The sequence below is a fragment of the Gracilinanus agilis genome, chromosome 2 (genome assembly GCF_016433145.1).
Source record: "Gracilinanus agilis isolate LMUSP501 chromosome 2, AgileGrace, whole genome shotgun sequence".
Taxonomy (NCBI): Eukaryota; Metazoa; Chordata; class Mammalia; order Didelphimorphia; family Didelphidae; genus Gracilinanus; species Gracilinanus agilis.
In genome coordinates, this window is record NC_058131.1 from 589,055,189 (window position 1) to 589,062,462 (window position 7,274).

The window sequence follows — 7,274 nt, forward strand, 5'->3', positions numbered from 1 at the left end:
GAAAATGCAGATAGAGGTCAGAGCAGATATCAAGCTAATTCTTGTGCTTCTCCAATATATTTTTCCCCTTGTCAAGTGCTATATTTCTATTGATGCTTTCAAAACTTGATAAATAGAAAATATATGCAGGAAAAGAAGACATAGATGGCAAGATGAACAGAAACTAGGAGACAATACCCTTCTGTTTTCCATACAATACAAGATCAGATATCAAGAACACGGTACATATTATATTATATAAATGCAAGAGATAGAAGCCTTAATATCCTTGGGTTTCAACTATTTTAAAGAATACATTTATCCTCTCTGTTAATGGGCAGAGCTCTTTAATTTCTGTTTTTGGAGGACTGCATTGGCTATTTTGAGGACAATATTTCTTAATGAGGGTTCTTGTTAATGATAACACCCATCTTGAACTTTAATTGCACATTTAGATTATAAAAATTTTATAATTTATAATGATATTATGATATGATATAATGATATGAAATTATTTGCCTGAAAAAATAATGAGCCAATATGTGGGTGTTGACTGAAAAAAATGTGTTATAATAGCAAGTTTCATTAGGATATGGGGACATCTTTATCATCCTCACCTATTAAAAAACTTGAACTACTAACAGCAGTTTAGTTATTTAGTTATTTGCTTTATCTTGAAATATAGTTAATTGGTACCAAAATGATTGGGATTTAGAAAAAGATCCTTTTACTATATTTAGGGTAAAGACCTTTAGGACAGAGTCAAAAAAGGCAGAGAATACCCCCATTCACTGTACCATGGAACATGTATGGTAGTAAATAGTCCACACTCTCACAGGATAAGAAAGCAAGTATATATTTAAATGTATGACATTGGAAAGGAATGCCCACATAAATAACATCACAGTTCAAGTCAAATACTTAAATATGTGCAAAAACCAAAATAATATGTTTTATCAGGCTAAGAATTTGACATTTCTGTTTTAATTTAATCTTACCTATTTTGAAAATCATACTCATTTAAAAAAAAATTTTTGTAGGAGAGGATTCAAACAAGAAATCTGACATATGAAAAACTAAATGTGGATTAGAATGTGAATAGAAATGTGAATTAAAAATTTCTGACTATACTTTAATCAGCAAAGTAGTAGGTAGTTCCTTGAAGCCATGAATGTTTAGAATCTCATACTTTAACAATATAATAAATGCTTTTTCCTATGACTATTAATGAAATACTTCTTCAAGTTATGATAAAAATGTTTCTTATTTTCCAATAAAGTGGTCAAAAGATATAAACAAATCGTTTTCAAAGGAAGAAATAAAAACTATCAACAAACATGATGAAATGTTCACAGTTACATATATAAAGAGATATAGAAATTAAATTAGCTCTTATATTTTACCACACACCAATCAAATTGACAGGGATGACAGAAAATGGAAATAGACAAGTTTGGAAAGGCAGTGGAAAAATAGGAACACTGATGCTCTGTCGATGAAACCATGATTTAGTACACTTTTGGAAAATAAGTTCCTATGCAAGACAATTACTGAAACTTGTATCAATATGTAAAAAATTAAATAAATGTTAAAAAATTTTAAATGTTAAAATGATGACCACTCTTATATTAGTTAAGACAATTCCTAATATTTTAGGAAATGTAGCAATTAATACATTGTTTCAATACTTCAGAGATCAGAGTTTTCATTTGTGTGTAAAATCTCTCCACCGATACAGATCATGACTTAACTATAATTTTAAAAATCATCTTCAAGAGTTGCTATGGCTTAAAAAATAACCATCATCCTACAGTACATTTGGTAATGAGTCTCTCTGAAATTAAATAGCTCTAAATTCCATGAAAAAGTACATGTAGTCCCTCATTAGGAAAGTAATGTTGTTCAGTGGAGTGAACACTGAATTAACTCAAGAGAATCTAGGATCACATTCCACTTCTGATCATTTTTACTTACGTGAACTTGGAACCTTAGTTTTTCTGGACCTCAGTTTCCTAAACTATAAGGTAAGGATATTGGATTGGATGGACTATGAGGTGCCTTCAAGATTTATACCTATGATCTATCAGATCCTATTCCCAAAGTCTTTCCTACTAATTAAGATCTACTGGAATTTTCAGTCCACTGGAAAAAATATTTAAGAAATTAAAGTTTGGTTATTTAATAATAAAACAGCAAAAATAAACTTAGGGTTGCCAGCTGTGTTAATACAGCTCTGTGATTCCTGCTTTGGGAAGAGGCTGAAGTGAATGAATTACTCAGATTTCTAAGCTGCATCCAGCTAAAGCCCTTTGAGTACAAACACTTATTTTGGCACAAATATGGTCAGACAGGGCATAGGGAGAAAGTATCTTCAGACTGCCTAAGGAAAAGTGAATCAGATCAGGTTAGAAACAGTCCAGGTCAAAACTTCATGTTTGATCATAAGTGTGTTCAGGCCTTCGAAAGGCTACTATACTCTCAGGCTGAGAGAAAGTGAGATCTAGTTTTAAAAACAAATTTAAAAAAACAACTATCTGATTATCATCCCCATTCCAAAAGAAGGCATGAGAATTTCATGAAATGTGAGTCCTATTGTATTAATTGATAGTTTGATTTCTAAGGCTATGCCTGAAATAAAAGACATTCAAGGTTTTCATAGCTGTGTATGAGGGTATCTCCAACCTCACTCTAATATTTTTATGGTTTTCCTTTTCAACAGTAGACAAGACTTTTTCAGGTGAAAGACAGGTGGTGAATTAGAGAAACAGAATGTAACTTTCATTCTCAGTTATGGCCACTGTGGTGATTCATTTTGCTTGACTATACAAATACATATATGTTTGTGTGAGTGTGTGTGTGTGTGTGTATTTCAATTCACCCAAAGATTTCACCATTTCCTCCTATGACAAAAAAAAAAAAGGATACCCACTGCCAGAGAATGAACAGATAGAGTCTGAATGCAAATTGGAATATGGCATTCTTTATTTTATTTCCTCCATGAATATTTCTCTAGTGAAAGCAAAATGTGTCTTCTTTTACATGATGAACATGGAAAAATGTATTCTCTGATAATGTATATATCTTATTCCCTGCCTTCTTAAGGAGGAACAAGGGGGGAGAGGAAGAGAAAACATGGAATGCAAAATATTAGAAAGTGAGTATTAAAAAATTATATTGAGAGGGGCAGCTGGGTAGCTCAGTGGATTGAGAGTCAGGCCTAGAGACAGGAGGTCCTAGGTTCAAATCCAGCCTCAGACACTTCCCAGCTGTGTGTCCCTGGTCAAGTCACTTGACCCCCATTGCCCACCCTTGCCACTCTTCCACCTAGGAGTCAATACAATGTTAAGGGTTTAATAAAAAAAAATTATGTTGACATATAACCTAGAAAAATTTATTTGAAAGTCCTCATTTCACGAATATCCATTCTGCCCCCAAAAGGATTATGCTCAATTTTACTAGGTAAGTGATTCTTGATTGAAGTCCTGGCTCTTTTACCCTCTAGAATATCAGATTCCATGGACTCTTCTCCTTTCATGCTGCAGTGGCTAAATCTTGTGGTGTTCTGGCTGTGAGTCTACAATATTTGAATTGTTTCTTTGTTGGCTGCTTGTAATATTTTCTCCTTGACCTGGGAATACTGGAATTTGTCTATAATATTTCTGGGGGTTTTCCTTTTGTGATCTCTTTCTGGAGGTGATTGGTAGATTCTTTAAATGTCTATTTTTACCCTCTGGCTCTAGAACATCAATGTAATATTCCTCATTAATTTCTTGATAAAGAAGGACAAAAAAACCCTCAAGAAATTAATATCTTAAAAAAACAAAATAGACCAATTGGTAAAAAGGACACCGAAAATGACTGATTAAAAAAACTTCTTAAAAACCACAACTGGCCATATGGAAGAAGAGACGCAACAATTCACTGAGGAAAAGAAGTTTTTAAAAAGTAGAACTGGCTAAATGGAAAAGGAGGTACAAAAGCTCACTCCATAAAAACATGCCTTAAACATTAGACTTGGTTAAATGGAAGCTAATACCTCCATGAGACACAAAGAAACAGTCAAAGTCAAAAGAAGAAAAAACAAAACCTCATTGGTAAAACAAGTGACCTGGAAAATAAATCGAGGGGAGAACATTTAAGAATTATTCAACTACCTGAAAGCCATGATAAGAAGAAAAACCTTAAATATTCACTTTTAAGAAATTATTGATTCAGCTACCCCCAAGGTCTATTGCTGCAATGGGGCCTGCCTTGGTAAGCTACTTTGTGATCCACTTCCAATCTAGTGCAATAGAACTTTTATAGTTGCCTTCTAAGTTGTTTGGGGTAAAAATTATTTTGCCCCACCTTTTTGCGGATCATACTATTTTAGAATTCATTTTGAGGCATTATATTATAGTTTTTTGGTGGATAATTTGGTAGAGATTAGGAGAGTCCATGTACTTTCTCCAATATCCTAGCTCTGCCAGACCCAACTTTTGTTTGTTTGAGACTGAATGTTTTTCAAGTTCTCATTAGAAGCTAATGTTGAGTCATATTTGTCCCTTCCAACACAGAAGTGGACATGGAGGTGTAGTATATATAATTAAATATGATATATTCTATCATTTCTCTGCCTTGTCCTATATGTTAACTTCTAAGGCTAACTGCAAGGAGCTATTTGCACTAACTTCTTGAAGATGATGAATGGGAAATTATGTATTCTGATCATTATCAAGATCAGAGTTTGATATCCTACAGCCTATTGTGACTGATTTGATTATATTTTCCATATCCTCTGGACCCCTGTGATTATATATCTAGCAATGGCTCCTTAGTTCTTCCTGTAATTGCATCTCTGGATTTGTTTGACATAAAATTTAAATCTTAATCTTCGGATTTCCCTGATTCAGGGGTTAACATTTTTGGGACAAAGACCACTTTGGCAGGCTGGTGAGGTAATAGATCCATAAAATGATTGTATTTAATGCATAAAATAAAATGAAACACTACAAATGAAATCAATTTTGTTAAAATATAACTATTAAAATATATAATTTAAGTTCATGGACTTTAGGTTAAGAACTCCTCTCCCCTATTAGACTCCCACTTCCTCTGGTTGTTCTGGATTCTTCTAAGAACAGAGTTGCTGGCATGATACTCAGATGAAAACATTTTCTCTTCTCCTTTTAATCTGCCAACACCTTCCAAACTGTTGTGAAATTATTTCTAATACATGCTGTAACTACAGTGACAGCAGTATCAATCACAAATATTAATTTGATATTATTTAATTCATGTTAGAAATTGTGCAAGTCATTGTAAATACACAGAACAAAATGGAAAACCTATCCTCAGGGAACTTTGATTCTATCAGGAGAGGCAGCTTATAAAACCACTTTTCATTACTCTACATTATATAGTGCTACCTATAAGGATGGGATTTGTGCAAGGGGGATGGGACAAAAGGAGCCAGAGAAGGAGTTGGTGATAGTTACTGACAGTTGAGACCAGACAGAATTCTGGGTAATTCTCTGGAGGAAGGAGGAGGAGAGGTCTTGGGGCAGAGGACTGTGAGGAGAGAAGAGGAGGACATCCCAGCTCAGATCCGGTCCTGAGGGCTTCCTGAGGATCTTTCTTTGGAAACTGAAACCTGATTCCCTGGTCAAAACTGTTCATCGCATCTCAACCATCAAGACTTCAATCATCGAGTCAGCTAAGTTTCTGGACTCCATTTTGGGGGCAATCTCTTAGTCTCCTTCTCCCATTACCCAACCTTACTGGGAGACCCCCTTTCAGTCAAAACTTACAATTATAGAAAAAGGATAGAAACAGAAAACTAGAAATTGAAACAGAAGGAGAAGGGGGTGGGGGAAGAAACTTGGGAGTGGGAACCCCAAAGGTTCCCTCCTGAGTGAGAAACCCCATAGAAAAGAGAAGAGGGCTCCCCAAAAATCCCTCTGCCCTTTACCCCTTTCCCCAACTCCTGAATTGTGAATAATAAAAGCCATTCATCAGTCAGATAGAATTCCAGAGTGCTTAAGAGACAACAAGGGAGAAGGGAACCACAGCTTAGTTTGACTGCCTCCATCTTGGAGCCAGACCACCCACTGTGAAGTTGACTGACTTCAGAGGATGCTTGTGTTAACCCCGCCCTCATTCAGAATCAGATTGGGGTACCCCATACCTCATCTTATAGGGGAGCCTTGCCCCAACTTCTGAAGGGTGGCACGACCATCCAGGTCACCCAGTTTCGGGGTGACACCCTCTTAAAGGCCTCCAGTGCATATTTGGCCCTGGGGGAGTGCTGGAAGAGAGACTCACTACATAGACTCTATCTCCCCTCTATCATAACATTGGTTATTGGCTCTCATTATTATTATATATCTTTCCTGTATTGCCCTAGCCACTCTCATCTGTTTGCTATTCTTCAGGTGACATTGCATCTCTGTGCTTTTAACTAGGTGACCTCCTTCTCACTTCTCCCCCTTATTGATCTTAATTCCTTCAAGAATCATCTCAAGCATCCCTTTTCATATGAAGTGTATTTATTTTTATTGCGTTCCCTATAGAAACATTACAAAGTAAATTGAGAACTGGCCTTGGGGCCAATAAAACATGTGTCTGAGCACTGTCTCTGATAGTAGACATAGGGGCTGTGTGTCCTTGGACAAGTCACTTAACTTCTCAATCATACAGACAATTCTCTAAGACTATAAGTTTCAGAGAAGATATGCAATTGCACTGATAAAAAGAACATTCTTATTCATGAGTTCTCCACTGCAATTACAAGTCCAGTCTCTATCGTTATATTCTCTATACACTTGCATTATATATGCACATATCTGTTTCCCTAGATAGAATCTTAACTTCTTGGGGGTTTGAACTGTTTAATTTTTGTATTTGTCATTGTATCTCTAATATCTGTCACACTGTCTTGCACAAAATAAGTGTTAAATAAACACTGGTTGGTTGGTAGAAATATATACAAAATAAATAAAAAATCATTTTTGATAAGTCAATTGCTAGTAACTTGAGATGATCAAGAAAGGCTTCCTGTAGGGGGCAGCTGGGTAGCTCAGTGGATTGAGAGCCAGCCCTGGAGACGGGAGGTCCTAGGTTCAAATCCGGCCTCAGACACTTCCCAGCTGTGTGACCCTGGGCAAGTCACTTGACCCCCATTGCCCATCCTTACCAATCTTCCACCTATAAGTCAATACACAGAAGTTAAAGGGTTTAAAATAAAAAAAAAAGAAAAGAAAGGTTTCCTGGAGAAGATGATGTTTGAATTCAGTTTCAAATCTTATTATGTGAAT